A 19,573-nucleotide genomic window follows, 5' to 3' on the forward strand; every position below is an offset into this window, starting at 1 on the left:
GCAGAACACTAGCTTGCTTGTTCATTTTCACTACAGAAACAAATTCCAGACAGAAAAACAATGGAATTCATCCACTCAGTGGGTTTTGTTAACTGGTTGAGACTGTAGCATTTTTCTCCTTTGAATGTTCCCCTTACCCACTGATACTCACAGAAGTCCAAGCCAGGTGAGGAGAATTAGTATAAGAGAGTCAAGGAAAGGATATGTGTTTTAGAAAAAACAAAACAACGCTGAGCCTCAGTATGGGAAAAGAGACTTAAGAGAGGGCAGGGGTAGATAAAAGGAGACCAAGAGAGAGATTGAGGCAGCAGCCTAAACAAGAGGAAATGGTTTCTCTGACTAGATCATTTCATGTCTTAAGGAGTTCTAGGCTTATTCTGTTGTCCTGACCCTTCATTTTGAGATTGCACTGCACAACCAAACTGGTTCAATTTCTTCTTGTTTCAGCTTCAGATCAAGAAGAGACTTCTTTTCCCCACTCCACACTCTTCCTCCCTGTCACCCTCTACAGACTCACACTCTCTACCACCATTTTATTATACACTTACAGGGCTGCCTAGCACTCTCTAGCTCCTCTGCCAGTCATTAAGGCTTCAGCTTAATGGGCAGCTTCACATAGGTGGCAAGCTAGGAGCAATTATAAAATGCCTGTGGGCACCTTGCATGGTACATTGCTGCTTCAGGCATTCTCATTATAACGCTCCAAAGAAAACCTATGCCCACTCCCTGGATGAAGAAAAGGAGACTTGGATGGAGTGAGAAGGTCTGGTTCAAGTTACATACAGAAGGTCTATGATTGGACTGATTTGAATCCAGGTCTTCACTGATCTCAAAGTCCTGGACCTTCTCACAACGTTGTGCTGCCTCCTAGTGGAACATCTGCCTTTGGCCTACTTTTATAGTTCACAATACCAAATGAGAATATTATGCTTGAACTGCTTTGCAAATAAAAAGATTGATATCCAGTTCCTTGTTTAGGGCATACTGTGGAGCTTAAAAGAGGATTTACTTTTTCCTTAGATTTTCAAGTATTCACCACTGCCAACTGTTGGTTGATCAATAAGCTGTATACATCAAGTCTTATGGTTTCTGTGGGAAATAGGTTTTTTGGTGTGTGTGTGTGTGTGTGTGTGTGTGTGTGTTTTAATAATTCTAAAGGACTTTATTACTTCTGGTGATTGCAGCAAGAAATATAACATATCATATGGAGATCACTGGACATGGCTTAATGAAATGAACATGGGATGGTGGATATTCAATAAATCCAGGATGGAAGAATAAACAAGAGCTCAAAATAACAATATTACTGAAATAACAATAATAATAGTACCTTGTATATGTCAGCAGTATTCAAGTTACCATTCAGATATTGAGTCCTTTAGTCTCCTATGAACTAGACATTCTTAAATCTATTTTACACCTGAGGCTTAGAGAAGTTAAGTAATCTGTCCAAGGATGCAGAGCTCATGAGTGAAGAAGCTGGATTTATAGCTCAGGGTTGACTTACTTCAAAATCCTTGATTTGCCTCCTATGCAATTCTCTCTGCTTAGAAATCTGTATGCAATAAATTAAATAATTTTTAAGATGTATTTATGTAAAGTACTATGAGAAGTATAGTGAAAACAAAGATGGATAAAATAAAAATAAATTATGGTGTCTCCCCTTCAAAAGCTCACCATCCAGTAAAAGGCCTCTAAAATATTTATTAAGCCTTTCTGATACTTTAGTGGTCTAACCATACCTTTAAAAATCTATTTCCCATATGCCAATGAAGGGTACTTTTCTCTTTATGTGCTTTCCATTTTAAGTTGAATAAGTCATCAGTTCAAAATAAAGTCATCAATATTTTTAACTTGACCTTTCTATCCACATGTCTTTGTATAGATATAGAGACATTTATGTTTATCTACATTTATATTTATGTATCTATATGTCCTAGATATAAATATAGATATATAGATCAGATACAAACTAATTAATTTTCAAGGAATTCATATATGAAGATAATTACCTTCTTTAAAAATATCTATTATTTAAACAAATTGGGAAACTGAGGTACACAGCTACTTTTGTTTTATATATTCAGATGAGTGGATTCAATGTTATTAATATATAAGTTACTTTCAGCATTTCATTACTCTTCATTGAATTCTCTAGTCATTGCATCATATTTCACTCAGAAATATACACAATTTGGGAGGCCTAGATGGTTCAGTCAGTTAAGCGTTGGACTCTTGATTTTGGCTCAGTTCATGATTTCAGGGTTGTGAGATCGAGCCCCACCTCTGCACTCAGTGTGGAGTCTACTTGTCCCTCTCCCTCTGCTCCTCCCCCAGTTCGTGCCCTTTCTCTCAAATAAATAAACAAAATCTTTAAAAAACAAAGAAAAAAGAAATATGCACAAGTCAATTTGATATATCCTATTTTTTGCAAATTAACGAAGGGCCAGAATAGTCTCACTCATGATTCCATCACATTTTAGACTTGATTCTTTTTCCAAAATGACTACGGAGAAAACAAAAATAACACCTTCTATGTCCAGATTATGTTGCAAATATAGAGAGTAATTTTAATTACTAAAGACATATGTCAACTAAAAATAAGGCCAAGACAATTAACTCATTTTATCTTGACCACCAACTATCAGCCAAAAAACAATGACTGCCACTCGTTGGTGCCTAGTCTTGGATTTGAACTGATGACCTGAAAATAACAGGCTTTTTACTTCCCACTTCTCAAACCAATCCCTTAAATCATATCCTTCCCCTAGTTGGACATCCCCAGATGAGTAATTGGACACGTAACAAAGCAACAGATGGCCTTTAGATAGCTAAAGATGAAATGTTGAAATGTTTGGTGTTTTCATTTTGGTCTTCCTTTGCCTTGCCTTTCTAGTTGACAGTTAAAAAAAAAAAGTTTATAGCATTCTGTTTAGATGCTCTAGGTTGAATTTTTGCACAACCGACCATCAAATATGTTTCAAATGGAGGAGAGACGAATCCTTGCTGGAGAGCCTTTGCAGAGTAATGCAATCCCCAGAGAGCCAGAGCAGCACTCAGAGACAGATGCTCAGTGAACTAACTGTCTCCTAACTGCAGGGGTGGCCTACCTCCTATATAAGTGTAAAGCCCCATGAAAGCTAAAAATAAAGGGAACATAGAAAAGTAATGTAATGTGTTCACCATTTTGGGCTTCAGAAGTGCACGGCAAGATTTCCCCTTGGGATCACTCCACTTTGTAGTTTGTTTCTCTGTATGTCCTACATCATTACCTTCTTTCAGACACCTGAACTATTCATGTTTCCTTAACTGGAGCTACGCTCTTAAGAGCAAACCCCAAAATCCTTCATTGCAAAGAAGGTCATTATATAGTAGATAGAAATCTTAAGAGGAAAAAGCCTATATCAACTGGTGGTATAATCCCCAAGGGGAAACAGACTTTAGTTGAACAATCAGAAACCTGGCTTGCTTTATGGTGTTTACACTGCTGCGTGCTAATGGATCACCATAAAGGAAGCAAAAGGGCTCTTACACCATTGAGTAGGCTATCATGGGAGTCTTCTGAGTGTGCCTTTTTTATTTGCTGCAGTCAGGTTAATGAGCTCACCAGCCCACTTGATGTTGAGGACTTTGTAACAAAGCAATCTCTCATTAAATGCTGCCTGGCACCACTCTCTTGAAGCAAAGGGACATTCAGATTATTGAATGCCTTTGTACTCCTCATTCCTACCAGGCTATGGAGTCCAGCAGTGGCATCAGTCCCACACACTTCCTGGCAGGCATCCAGTCATCCGCCTGCCCTCTTCAAACTGCATGGGCATTTGCCAATCTAAGCAGCACTGGTAGGCAAACAAGCATGGCACACGACTCCTTTGGCTGAAAGCCAAATGTGCAGCTGAACAATCTAATTTGTTTCTACTGTAGAGGGAAACATTCTTTCCCATTCTTTCCTATTCAGTTGAATTTACATGTAAAAGTTTTGTTGTGCTACAAAGGAATGTGCGTTTATCTACATTTCCTTTCTGCCTTTACACCTTTTTAGTCTCAACAGTGCAGGTCATGATTTTGTCTGTGGCTTTATTTTAAGTACCTCCTGGCTGACAGTTTCTTCAATGAAATGACCCCAGAGTGTTATCAGCTAGCTAGCAGGTGTGTCTCTATTCAGAATCTTGCAGACAGAAGTGCATCCTGGGTAAAGAGCAATCTATGCACAATCCGTTTTTTTTTTTCAATATTACTCATGAGATTTAATGGTTCACTGTTATAAAAAAAAAAAAAGCTAAAAAGATTTTTTTTAATTTCAAATTTTTTAGGGTGTTGATAATGCCCAGAGACATACTGATCTAAAATAGGATCACATAACTACTTTCTAAATGCATTTTTATTATGTTTTAATAAACAGTCATCTTTTTTATATTAATAAGTTCTCTTTCCAAGCTATTAAATGCTTACTTAAAAAAATTGTGAGAGCATATAGAACAGATGCTCAAAAATTAAGTGTAATTTTGGCTCTGGTATTACATTTAGGCATAGAAGAACATGTAAGGGTATTCTGAGATAAAAAGAATTGTAACCAAAATTTTACATTCTTATTTCATTCAATTTCCAAATAATATCTATATAAAATTTTTCTCACTATTTTAGTATGGCTCTTTGAAAAAAAACAATTTAAATTACAATAATCTTAAAAAGCCAGAACATTTTGGAGATTTGTGCATATTTGGGAAGAGGCTTGTCTATCAAATCAAGTGAAAACAGTCCACCTATATTCGTAAATTTGTTTGAGAACATAAATGAGGCAATGGAATGCATACTAAAAATTGCTCCCTGAAAAAGATTCAAATTTAAAACCAGACCAGAGTAAAATAAAGTATAAATGTGTAGTTGGCATACACAGCAAATCACTGTAAGAAAGAAAATAATCTTAAAATTAGCACACTTTTTTCTCATGCGTTTAAATACTAGGATGGGACAGATAGTGATGTAACAATACTAATTTAATTTTTTTCAAGCTTACATGCTATGTCATATTTCCATTTTTATCATAATATATTCAGTTTAAGAAAAAGCAGCAGTGTGAAGTATAAACCTAAAGCCATGCTCTTATAGATCGTTTATTCAGCTTATTGCATAGTTTATGTATACATGTTTACAGTTTGCTTAGTAATGTCAATTCAACTACTTCCAAATTTTTAAAAATATTAGCTATGTTCAGATAATTTGGTATCAAACCTACTAGTTATTAAATTTTTTACACATTTAACTTTATAATGATTTTCAAAAAACATTTTTCATTTCAGATCACTGTACTAAAGGCTAATTTTATGTCTGGTTCTAGGTATTATCTGCTTACATAATAAGGTAAATCCATATTTTAAAAAAATCTAGACCTCATCTCAATTTAGTCGGTAATTTAACATCATGTGCTAGATAGCCTTTATTGTCAATTAAAGAGGAATATGAAAACAAAAAGGATGTCAATAATCCAAGATATCTGTGTTCATTATTTTAAGAAAAGAGTAGATCTGGATAAAATTTATGTTGCCTACCATAATCTTTCCTACAGGAGGGGATGAAGGTATTATAAAAACCCAAACTGCTGGCAGCAAAGCAAAAGAAAAAAAACCCTAAAAACAGTAAGAAATGAGCTGGTACGTAGATAGAGCTTTCTTTCTAGATGATTGTCCTTTATTCTCCCTTAGGATGCTTCAAATGACAGAACTTTGTTCTGTATTTCAGGTATACCTACATATTCATATCTTAGATCAGTCTGGATATATGACATCTTAGAAATAAAGCGTTCATTTGACCCTCTAACTAGATTGAGTGCGATAACCACATATTTTGGTAAACTGTAGGCACAGGTTATCTACAAGGTTTCAAGGAAGTCTGTCTTCCTGATTTGAAGTAGTGAAATTCTCTGTTACTGTGACCCAGGTAACTTGCTATCATCTTTCCTGGTACAAAACCAGGAAAATTGAGGAATACCTCATCACAAAGCATTACAATGTTAGCCTGGTGGAAACAGTTTGCAATTTCAGAGTATTTGTAGAGAAACTGATTCATTTGAAAAATATAATCTGTAACTATCTTGAGAAAATTGCACAGAAAAAAATGTTAGAATATGACTGATTAATCCGAAATATGATGAGTCGGAATGCATATAGGTTCTTTATCATTTGCAAATATTCATGTCTTTGTTATTACCTCAGCTGATTTTTTAAAACCTGACAATCATTTGATGATAGTCATCTTGTCTGATATGTTATTTTTTACTAAGTTTTTGTATATAAAATAAATTAGATAAAAAAATCTATATGTCCATGAAGACATATAGTGAGATGCTAGGACATAGCCTACCCCATTAGATGTTGGCCAACATCTAATCAGGTTTTTTAAAAAGTCACCTTTTAAAAGAATCAAGTTATAATAAAGGTATATATACACTAGCAAATTTTACATGTCTACCAAAAGATTCTGCTATTAAAATATCAATTTACAATGAAAAACATAGACAATAATAAGATTTTTAAAAACCAGAATCTTAACGTATCTTCAATGATTTGGATAAGCAGATTGGTTGACTAAATGCTCTGCAAGTAGTCTTCAATTTTTTATCTAGCTATTTATAGAAAGCTGCAGAAACAGCTGAGCTGACTGAAGTGATGTCACATTTGCTGGTGGAATGGCTCGTTCTAGAGCACGCTCAGAGACTGCATGAGTCTCCTTAAGGTTTGGTGTACAACCCTAAGCAGTGAGAAGGTGTAAACATGGGCATTTTTCAGGCCCACCAATCAATATTGCATTGATGACTTTCTACTGACCTTTAACCCCATGAGGAATACCAATAGCACCATACTGAATCTTCCCGTCTTCAAGGGCTGCCTAGCATAAGCTACCAATTTTACAATCGATCAAAAGTCATCTCTGTGAATAAAGCTTGAGATTTCAGGCAACAGCAAGCAATTTTTGAAAGGTCAGGGCTGGGTTTTTATTTGCTTGACCTGTGCTTTCAACTTGTATCATAGTTCTTTATAACCACTAAAAGTAGTAAGAAAATTTCAGATTTTTTCCCCATGTATTTTTAGTAAGCCTTTGGGCATTTTCACTGTCCCTAAAAGAATATGGTTGCATGGCAACCTTCACAGTTGCTATGGAGACTCCATGTGTAAGCAGCTGCTGCAATCAGCATTAACTCCAGGCTTGCAGGTTTGTCATTCCAATACATAGGGAGGGGGAAACAAATAGGACAGCACATTGCCGTAAAGGGGAAGTCACCTAGATAATGTCACTCACAAACATATGTTCCACAATTATTCTTTCCACTGTTTTATTGCTGCAATTATAGCTAAACTAAGATTACAAAATTATATGGTTTTAATTTGCCTCTATTGACTATGTTTCACTTCCATTAAAATTAAGTCTGAACCCATTTACGTTGAAAACTGTTGGCTTTCTGGAAAAATTTTTTTTTGCTTTCTCATTTAATGTCAACAGGGAAAAAAAATCAATGCCCATAGAAACCTTTGTATGAAACAAGCAACTTAGCCCAAATATAAATTAACCTAACATGTAAAATGTGGCCTCTGTCCCGAAGTTCCATTTGTATTTCTAATATTTTCAGTTGTGTCGGGCAGGATAGACCACAAGGATGCCTCTGATGACACTGATCCGAGCCTTTAAAATGTAAGCAGAAATGCCAGTTAAGCCATCTTAAGTCTCTATCCTTAACCCATCCCATCATCCTTAAAGATTGCTGCATGTGATCCCAATGTCAGTCCTTAAAAAGAAAACTCAAGAGCAAAGATGGTAAGAAAATCATCACTGATACTTCTTTCAAACAATTTTTAATCTAACCCTGGTAAACCTGAATATTGCAAGAATCTTCGATACCACAATATCTGATATGTTTATTATATAAAAGACATGAGCACAATACTAACTTAGAAATCATTTACAACATAGCATTAGGTGACCATATTTTTACAACTGTAGGTTTAAAACATCACCAAAAAGTAATCATTTACCACTCTTATCCTGATATTTCAATGTCTCATTTGGAGATACAACGCTTCTTCACTGAAAGCTAAGAATTATCAGTAAAAAATCAATATTTTACTTAAGGCAATTTAACCATTTGCTTTCTAATTTATATGATGTAATACTAGCAGACAAGAAAGTAAGTAGCTTTTATTGTATTTAATTAGATCTTAGTGGCAGCATAGTATTTTTGCTCTACAATATAGAACGGCCAACTTTTTATTTTTCGCTTTTGGATTTTTAAAAATAATTATTAATCCACTAAATAAAAGATTTCTCAAATACATTTCTGTCCTTATATATAAATTGCTGAAATGGAGCTGTGTTAAAATAAAGCCCTTCATAAAACTTTTAGATATAGGTGGTATCAAGTGTTAAAGACAGTTCTCTAGTTTTAATATTTATGTAGAAAACAACCATTACTATTTTTTATTATCTATCACTTAGAAACTTATACCCCAGACATGTCAGAAAAGATATTTCTTGAATTAAATAGTAGCATATAAAAATCTTTCTGTGTATATATGTGTATATACATACATACCTACATATATATACATATATATGTTCATAGAAAGTATTAGTGGTATTATCTTTACATTAGTAGAATAGTATATGATAATAAAGCATAATTGCCCATTCTAAAAAGCCTTACTTAGACACATTTAAAAGGTGAAATTTAACAATAGCTAAAAGGTAGTACATTAATATGTTCATGATTAAAATATAACACACACAAATTTCAGAAACTTATAATTACCATTTTAATGGATCTTTAAGTAGATACCTAATTGCACAATTCATAGACCTTTTCAAAAAGAACCAAATGTTGAGTTATCCAATGTTAGGATGATTTTGTTAATCTGATGTTTTCATTTTTTACCTCTTAGCGTATATTAAAGCAAACATTCATTTTTTAATTGCAGTAGACTATAAAAACATGCATCCTCCCACAGACCTCGTTCACTACCATTTGGATGGAAGCTTATTTAGGTTTAGAGAATCAAAATACAGTCTACAAACCCTGAAAATGAAAACACTGATATACCCTTAAGCACAGCAGCGTTAGCAGGTGCTGCTGTAATACACAAATCCAGATAACACTGAGTGACCTATTTTTAAAGCCTGTCCAAGAAAAGCGACATCAAGAAATTGAATTCTTTGCCCTTTACTTTAATAGTTCCTTGTCATGCAATCTTTAAATCAGAAAGGGTGATCACCACAAAACAAATCCCCAACCTGATGTATACAAAAGGGGTCTCTTTGCAGTTCTGTAGACTGGTACTTATGGCCTAGTCATTACAGTTTGCATTTTACCAGAATATAGGGCAGAGAACTCACACTCAAGTAAATACAAATTTACCCATCAGGATATAAAACCGGGTCTACTAGATAATAAGAAAGGTAAAAATCATATTGGATTTTTAAAAATATAGTGATCATTTCCCAACACATTTTACATTAATCTGAAAGATATTTCAAATCATATAATAAAGATGCTTTAACAACAAAAATTTTAGTTTGCACAATATCAAACTAACATTAGGATCTATATTTCCCATTCCCAAACTGATCAAGCACTGGAGTCTTTGAGTTCTATAATAATAGAATACATCCCAATTAATATAGTAAAGGATACACCTATAGTTGTAGATACAAAATACACTTCAAAATGGTTTTCTGGTGAATGAACCATTGTGCTATTTTCTGTAAAAGTGACATGAATCCATGAAGCTAATTATTTAGACAATTTGAATACTACTTCCCGTGACTGAGAATGAGAAGGTTTTATTTCGCTTGAATAATAGGAATTAGCTTGTGTACATTGAATGTAGGATGCCAGTTTCAACTAAATTGTGTTTTCATGGCTCACTAAAATAAAACAAAAAGTAATTTTTTTCCAACTTATTTGAAAAGTTTTATAGTTACAGAAGATTTGAATAGTATAACAAATACCCATATATCCTTCAGTTAACTCAACAATTGCTAACATTTTTGCCACATTTGCTTTCTCTTAGTCAAAAATTGTTGAATGTTGGCAATATTGTGTTTCAACCTGAAACATATCTTCTTATGCTGTACCATTTGAACTTTAGCTTAAAAACATCATGACATCTCTCCTCTAAATACTTCAGCTTGTGCCTCCAAAGAGCAATGGCATTCTGCTACTTAAACCACCATATCATTACCACACCCAATCAAATTAACGTGTTACGATAATAGTATTATCTATTTTAAAATCCATATGTAAAATTTATCCACTTCTCTTGTAATACCCTTTACAGTTTATTTGGTGGTGGGAGAAGGAATCTGGAATCCAATCAAGAATTATGGAGTATACATTGCATTTAGTTATATAGATCTCTGTAACCACCTTTAATTTAGAATAGTTGCTCAGCATTTGTCTTGCATGCATTAATTTTTTTAAAGAACTCATGTCGGTCATTTAAATGTCCCACAACTTAAATTTCTTCTTCTTTTTTTAACAATTAGGTTTAGGTTAAATTTTTTGGCCAAGAGTACAACAAAAGTAACATTATGTCTGGCTATAAAAGATTACCCTCTTTAAAGGACTGTACCTAGCCCCTATTCTGGGTTTGTTCATTTTTCTATCACTAATTTGAATGAATTGCTAAGAAAGCACAGTCATTTGCCACTGTCACTGAAAGTATGAAATCCTACAATTCATTTAAAATAATTTGGTTGATTACACCTTGGACCTGGATCTCCCAGCCATTTTACTCATGTGACTTATAATGACAATTTGGGGTGCCTGAAATACTTCGTGATTAAATTTCCTTCTCCCAATCCCTCCACCTCCTTACAGTTGATAGAATGGCCAGATTGGAAGTAAAGGAGTTTCATAGCGTTTTGGTATTCTAAGGCTAGCACAATGCATTTTTCTCCCAATACTGTTAAATATATATTTATTATATCATCATTATATCTTTAGAATACATAGAAAAACAGCAAAAAATGGAAATTAACTGCAAAAACAAAATCATTTCCCCAATCTATTTCAGAAAGCATATGAAAAGCCTAAAAATATTGTTCACATTTAAAATTTTAAATAAGTCTATAATTTAATAATAATATCAAAAAGCAAAAAAAAAAATACGCTTCTCTCTCAAATAGATAGAAAATAAAGGAATTCTAAAAAATGTTGACAACATCCAGTATCTACCTGCTTTCAATCCACCTGGCAATTTAGATGTATAAATGAAGTTTTGTCATTTTTTTAGAGCAAAATTCAAGAAGAGATCTTTCATATCTCTTTTCTAATCTCATTCATTCCTGCATTATCTAGTGCTTGGTTCTGATTTGCAAATAGAAGACTACATTTGAAACACCTATGCCCAATAGGCCACTTATATTGGATAAAGTATGTAGATCCTACAGCCCCTTTAAAAAGCCTTTCTATAAAATGTAAAATAATATGTATTTATCCTTGTCAACCTTATCAAGTGTGGAGCTACCCCAAATGCCAACAAATTCATTTGCCTTTCAAGCATTTTAGAATTTTTTTTATTAGAACTCATGATATTAGAATCCTTTATATCAGGATGCTTTGTAAATTTTAAATCTTTTACAAATGGTGGAATAAAAAGGCCAAGTAGATTTAAATGGACATTGATAAAATCTCACATGTACTGGTGGCATTACATCTGGCAAGTCACTTAACCTCTCTGATCCTTAATTTTCCTTATAAAATTAGAATGATAATAGCTACCATTTAGGAGTAAATGTATGAAAAGTACATGACATGAAGTTGGTGCTCAGTAAGTTGTAACTATTTGTAATCTTGTAAAATCATGATCATAGCCCTAATTTCATATACTACACTACTAATAACAGACTTGTTTAAATAGGTATGTGACATACATTTATGTAACCTTTCTTTAGGTAAAGGTCCTCCTCCCTGGAAATCTATGGCTAATTTAGACATACATATGCGCATACACATAGACACACACTCATGCTCACACAATTACACATGTATCAATGGTAAAATTTGGTGTGACTAAAGTATTGCAATGATATAATGAATGTAATCAACTTCAGTGGATGGGGGGGAAATAGCCACATACTTTGTTTTCCAGAACCCCGGCATACCTGTGTTTGAGGACCTATAAAAGAAATACATCCTAGAAAGCTAGAAAATGGAAATCCTGCTTATGTCCCTATAGCCAAGAATTTTGCCCAAAAACACATGTATTACTCATGCTGTTAACATGCTTATCAAACCAAAAGAGATCAATTATCTAGAATGTAGCAATGCCCACCATTAATTCTGCATAAGTGATTCAAAGCTACAACCAATACTAATGTTTAAGAAGGGCTTTCTTGAATTCAGTGAAGTTTTTGTTTTGCTGGGTATCCTCATTTTTAATTCAATTTTTACTTTTATTTGCATCATTCAGAACACTCAGCCAGTATTCTGTTTCGCCATCTAATCTGTTTTGATATTTTTCTTTTAAATGGAAACATATTTTCTACTAAAGAGGAAAAAAGTGTGTTTAAATGCTTCCCTGCCCAACAGACCTACATTTGAATGAATAAAAATAGCGACACTAAGTATATAAACCTTATGTAGTGCAACTTGTATAATAAATATATGTGTCCCAAAAATAATAGAAAAAAAAAGAAAACAAAAGCTAGTTTAAAAAAAGAAAAAAGAAAAACCTCCATAGGCATTTGTGAGCCTTCTCATAATTCCCATACAGCCAACTCGAAAATACTAATGTATAATAAAATTAAAATGTATTCTTGCACAGAAAAGATTCAAAAATTCATCTTATATAATAATTTTTAATAAAAAGCTAAATCACTTATAAGATTTAGCTCTCTGAATATACACTTATGAATGTCACTGCTTTAGTTTATATTTGGAAAGAAAATTACTCAACTGATAGCCCTCTTTTATAGTCTTTAATGTCAGATCCGCTAAAGTTACTGCTAAAAGTGCAATGTTATAAATTAATATTAGTATGATTCTTAGCAATAGGAAAATATAGGCCAATTTACAATGGCACAAAATTATAATAGCACAAAGGTTTTATATTTTAAGGCAAAATATTGCGTTATATATATGTATATTACTAACTCAAAATAAATATTTGTTTATTTATAGCTGTAAAGCAGCAAGCATTTAAAAGCCGCATTTTTTTCTAAAACAAAATTGCAAAACCTCTGCCTACAGTGAATATCACTTCTAAGGTCTGAGAGCAAGCTTATCAGGACTCTCAGTCTATATTCCAATGCAACATTATTGTAATTAACTCTGTAAATGATTATACAAAATATGATTTATTATTTACAAATCTACATTTATGGCAGTAAGACACAATAGTAGTTACATTTTAAAATATACTACTTATTTATCCTGATCTTTAACTTAAAGGCCCTAATCGCATTCTAGCTTCTTTCTTAATAAGATAAATAGGTTTGGGCTAGAGACAATTCAAGTGATGTAACAAATTTTAAAACTGAACAGCCTAAAATAAGTACTTGGGAGGTGTTTTTTTTTTTTTCTTCGAAAAACACTTTTTCTCCTCTACCCTCTCTAGTAACCAATTTTTTTCCAAGATGGGGAGGGAAAATGTTTACATTATCATCTACTATAGCCATAAAAATTTACCAAAATCTCGTATGCTTTTCTAATAGCATGGTTTCCTATTACTGTCATTTTAGTCCTTTTGTGTTTTACAGAGGAAATCCTCTCTGGTCCTAAAGGCTATAATGCCAACCCTCATTCATGAACAATTCCCTTATTATAGAGACTGGTGCAAAGTAAATCAGTGAACAGAAATGTAATACTGACCCAAACCCATCAAAATTTTCATGGAAAGAGGATAATCACATTCCAGGCTACTTTTGTGGGCTTTCATGGGAAATTCCTTTTAACAAAAAGTGATATAAAAATGATATTCACACAGCAAGGATAAGAACAGCAACTAAAGGTTTGAAAAGCCCACCAGGAGAGAAAATTCAACCCACTTACAATAAATCAACTGCTATATATTTCTCTAGGTTTAGTACCCAAAAAGAACATGATATGAATCCATTTTTCTCTTCAGATTCTTTTTAATCCTAGAGATAAAAACTACCCTACTGTTTCCAAATGCTTTTTCATTTTAATGGTAAAAATAGCTACCAAAAAGATGGGATTTCACTGTGAATCTCTTACCCCTACATACTACTGCAAAGTATAAAATATATACACACTTTATTTTAAAGTCACTAATTGCTAACTTGTATTTTAAGCCCGAAATATTTTAACAATTTCATTAATTAGAGTATCAATACTCTCTCAATAGTATAACTTCAAATACCAAAATAGCATCAAAGAATCACACTATTAAATAGATTTTATGCACACAATACTTTTAGAGCAATATAGTTCTCACAACCAATACCAGCAAACTGCATTTGTTTGGCAAACTCTTAACCTGCCTAATTTCAAATTCTTACTTCTTAAAAGCCATGATATAGATTATTCATACACTTAGTAAAGTGCAACAGAGAAAGAGGCTTTTGACAGACTAATCAAATTGACTTATAATAATCCCTCTATTTGGGAGGATGAGAAAATTATGATAAAAGATTTTAAAACAAAGTTCTGATATTAAATGCTATATTCTACTTGTATTAATTGCTCTAAACAGGAACTTTAAAAAGAAATGAAATTATATTATCCACCCAATATCCCATAACTGTCAAAGTATTACTCTATTTTATGGCTCACATTTTTTCTTGAACATACTTGATTTTTAAATATTTGTTCAAAAAATTTAACTAACATAATTTATTCTCTTAATGGGCTTATTTTATTTATTCTTGTGGAAAAGAATGACTCATGCTGACACTTTTAAAAGATAATTATTTTGACAAATATAATATTCATAGAAATCTAACAAAACGTATTTTTACTTGAGGTGTTGAATGTAACACTTGTAAAGATGGTTCTCTAATATGTTAAATTCTCTCACCTAGACTCATAACAGGCATTTTGTTTTCACTCACTCAGTTACTCACAAGGACATTCATCATTTCTGAATGTGCTTTTGAAATTTGCACAATTGTAATGAAAATTATAAGCTATAGTGTACAAGTAATTATTATTATATATTTTGTAATTTATTTTGTATTATTAAAATACTTATTTTGTATTTTCAAAGACTTTGTGATAACCTAAATTGCCAACTCTTAATATCGGCTATTGTTTACATTTTAATGATTAAGCCAACTACTACAGACTTTATTTTTAAGAGTGCAATGATTACATCACTATTTTTTATTACCGTAAATCATAATTATTAATAGTCAGATATTACTTTATTCTCAAAATAGACCTTATCAGCTAGCTGCAGCTGTTTTTCTAAATTGAAAGACAATACTGATTATTAATTATGCCATTGTGTATCACTTTCATACATGATCTCTCTGACTATATATCATTTTGAATCAGTTAAAATAGGTGATGGCTTTCCATATAATTTTAAATGTATGCACTCTAAAAGTTAAAATCAGAATAATGCTCTGAAATTATGGTATTTTAACCTTTCTCTAAATTTAAAGCCAATCTTTCTTCATAATTAACCAATGTTTGTAACTCAATTTTTATTACTCCTAAAGTGCAGGAGAATATCTGGCTAATTGGAAATATGGGACAAAACTTTCAAGTAAGTTAAGTTAAAAAAAAAAAACTTGGACATAATGAACTATGTCACTTACTGCCCATGAACATTAGGTATCTTTCTCTCCTGGTGTGTCAGCAAAGCCACACACATTCTTTCTTGCTACAAATCTGTAAATCTGAAAAGGAGTAAAGAACATGAATAGAAAATCTCTTTATAGAATAAAAAAGCATGGGGTGTTATTAAGGAGAACTGTAAGCCCTATTCTATTCATAGTAATTACAGGATCAGATCAGGTTAATGTGCGGACCTAGGTCAATAAAGTACTGTAGGTTCACGGCTTTAATCTCTTTCAATCCTATAGTCTGCGGGGCTGACTGCTCTGCTTGACTCAACAAATCACTATAGGTAACATGGATGGCATGGGAATTTTTGGCAGAGTGGAAATATGTATTTGCAGTCAGTCTCAAGTTTCACAAGATAAAAAAAAAAACCCACTAATGTCTCAGAATAATTTGACAAGTTTTTCTCTCTCAACTCAAATAATAAAGGCCAAATTTCATTTCTAGGTAATGCTATTTTTAGTCCTCTTTTCACAATAAAATCTGTTTCGTTATTAAATTTTTCACCCACCCATCATTCACAGAAGATATTACACAATCTTGATAAACATATAAATGAGAACCTAAACAGATTAGAATTTGGCCTTATGCACCTTGAGATAATCCTTTTTGTTTTCCTACATTTTTCTCTAAAATTTCTATGGAGGATAAATAACTAAAAATTCAAAACTTGATATCTCATGCACAGAGATAATTTGGTTTTTTTTCCCTGAAAAGTGTTTTCCAGGCTCTGTTTCTCTCCTAATATTGTGAAATTTTCTGCCAGTAATGAATACAAAATCCTTTTTTTATGATTTGTTAGGGTTATGATGATTGTTCTCTCTTTTTATAAGCTTGTTTGAGGTTAGTACCAAGAACATCTTACTCTTGGAAAACATTTGAAGACTATGCTAAATATACAATTCTTTAAACAATTGTCTCATTGTATAGTGATCCATGTAAAATATATTAAAAATGAGAGACACTAAAATTTTGAAAATAAAATTTCTCCTTTGAGTTTAATGCATATGAGTGAAAAATACAGTAATCCTTAGTGATTCTTTTCCTTCTTCAGAGTTCTGGTAATTGTTTTGCCACTGTTTTCCTCTTAAATTATCAGTCTCTAGACAACAGCTTATATTCAAAACCTACTCATGTTAGATGATGGAAGAAGCCTATAGAAGAGAATAAATAGTAAATGAAAGAGAATTTGTGTATATGTGATTGCATCTCTCATGCACTCCAGCATTGGAACATCTCACACTTTGTTTCTCTTTACCTTCAAAAAAGTAGAGTACTTATGAACAAAACAGAGAATAATCATAATAAATGAGGACTTGTCAAAATACTCCACAAGGCTATTAAGGTATTGTTATAATGGAATAGCCTACTCTGGACTCTGAACATGTATATTTTCACTTTTTAAGCACTTGGCTTTTCTATAGATTGCTAGGTAGTTATGTCTAATGTAGACACCAAAGTACTTAAAACAGCAATATTAAAACAGACTTGTTTGTCTTCTTTGCCCTGTTAGTATGCAAGCATCTTGAAGGTAGGAACTGTGTCTTCTATATTTCTTTAAAGTTATTGTGGACTTACTAATTTGAATCATAATTATCACTTACTACAGATTTATTCCAAGCATTAAATAGGTAATTATTTTTATTTACTTTAACTCACATATTTAATATCAATATAAATAATTTATCCTATGAAGACAAAAGAGTATGTTGAAAGTTAAATTTAAAGAACTATTTAGCAGAGCTGACCATTTGACATAACAAAGGAAAAGATGTGTTTGAAAGCAGAGGTCATCACAAGAAAGTTTTTAAAAATGGTTAAAAAAAACCCAACCTACCAAATATGTTACTACTTGAATGATGTGACGGTGGTAAACGCCAGCATGCAATATGGCAAAAACGAATCAATCAGTTCAGCTTAGTTCAGCCTCTGCAACTGGCCATCTGGCACAAAATCAACCGAATGTATCCCTGCATATTCATCTTCATTTTCACAAATACTCAAGAGAATGTCATTCTAGGGCAAAATAAAATTAAATCACCATAATTTTTAAGACATCTTTCCTTTCATACTCTCTTGAGAATACTGTGTTTATATGAGAATTTCTATTGCTATAGGGTTGTTGTACAATTCTTATTTGGATGTATTCTCCCTTTTCTAAAGGTTGAAGATAGAAGGTTTAATTATGAAACTTTTAACTTTTCAAAAAATATTCTTTTGGAAGAGAAAAATTTCTATAAATAGGTGAGTTTACTTTTAGTTGAGTCAATCAATAGTAGATCAAGTGACCAAAGCCACTTTTATAGAACTTAATAATTTCATAATTGCACTAATCTTGAATGAAGTTGGCCTAACATACGATTAGTTACATTCAACATGGGCAAAATAATACAACATTAGCTCACATTTCAATTTCTATTCACATGAAATCATAAACTAAAATTTCATTTGGTCAAATGAAAGTTTTATATAGTATTATTATATAAAATTAGCCAAATACTTTATCAAATCCTGAAGAAAGAAGGCTGGTTGCTATTGCATTATTTTGTAATAGCTTTGAAATTCTATTAAATATTTGTTTTTCAGGTGGAAATTATAGTTTATACTAACACTCCTTGGTTCACTTTGAATTAAAATAGAAGAATAGTTTCTATTTTAAAGATTAATATCAAATAGAAGACTGAATCAAGTTTATTGTTGATTTTATCCATTTGTTTTTATCCCAGAACTGAACCACTGAATTTTAAGCTTCAAGTCCTTAAATAAAGTAGATGAATGTTAATTAAGACACACCAAAATATACTAAATAAATCAATTTTAAGCAACCTTATTTCCCAAATTATGATTGTAAGTATAAGACATATGGAACATTTAATTAAAGAAATAGTAATAATTAAATTCCACTCACTATGATTTTGCTCATTAAAAAGATACTTTGTTAGAAGTTTTTAACTTTAAATGGATGGGAGATAATGACTTAGATTTCTTTTTTGTACATTGCTCTTTTTTTCATAACTTGAAAGGTTAAATTGCAAATAATAGTTCATTCTGTATTTGAGAAAAGAAGCTTATCAGCAAATAATTTCTGAGCCTAGTGTATTGTTATAAAATGTTTCTTTTGAGAGTTATATACTGATCTATATCAATCATAGTAATTTTTTCCCATTATTTATCCTGCAGCCTTTTCTGTTTTAAAGTTACACTGTACCTCTGGCAATGTTTCCTGAAACAATTTCAGCCCAGAGCCAGCTAATGGCTTGGGATCATTTCTATAGATCTTGGTTTGCCTTTTTGTATGTGTGTGGCCTTCAGGGATGTTACAGTTTGCTGTTTAGTAAATTGACTCACAGTTTGAAAGCATTCTTTTGTCATTAAACACACATGAAAAGGGGGACTCTCTCCAGGCAGAATGCACCATCAGATTGAATGGACAAAAACTTGGAACCACCATCAGTATTAAGAATCCTGGACTCATCATCTTCAATCTGCTCAACTTAAAAAAAAAAAAAAATCAGAGTCAGGTTTACTGTGGCTCATCTTTCTGTTGCATCATTGATTTAGAAATGTTGCCAAGTACATGTAAATACGAAATAAAATGAACTTGGCTATAAAAGATTTTGTATTTATTTATCTACTTTGTGAATCACTGTACCCATATTTATGGAATCTTTTTAAGGCTTGGAACTTTTTGTTCGTAAATACAACAGCTTTTAATTTCTGAACATTAAGTTTTTATCCTAGCTCTTGACGAATAGCTTACATTCATGTATTTTT

At 32.3% G+C, this 19,573-nt stretch overlaps 1 long non-coding RNA gene across 1 annotated transcript; it reads left to right on the forward strand.

Moving 5' to 3' along the window:
* Positions 1-7,624: 7,624 nt before the first annotated feature.
* Positions 7,625-19,359, forward strand: LOC111093148. Its single transcript, XR_005381008.1, has 3 exons — positions 7,625-7,809; positions 17,963-18,043; positions 18,980-19,359. It is a non-coding gene; the product is annotated as an uncharacterized LOC111093148 (long non-coding RNA).
* Positions 19,360-19,573: the final 214 nt, after the last annotated feature.

This window comes from Canis lupus, chromosome 29, assembly GCF_011100685.1.
Source record: "Canis lupus familiaris isolate Mischka breed German Shepherd chromosome 29, alternate assembly UU_Cfam_GSD_1.0, whole genome shotgun sequence".
Taxonomy (NCBI): Eukaryota; Metazoa; Chordata; class Mammalia; order Carnivora; family Canidae; genus Canis; species Canis lupus.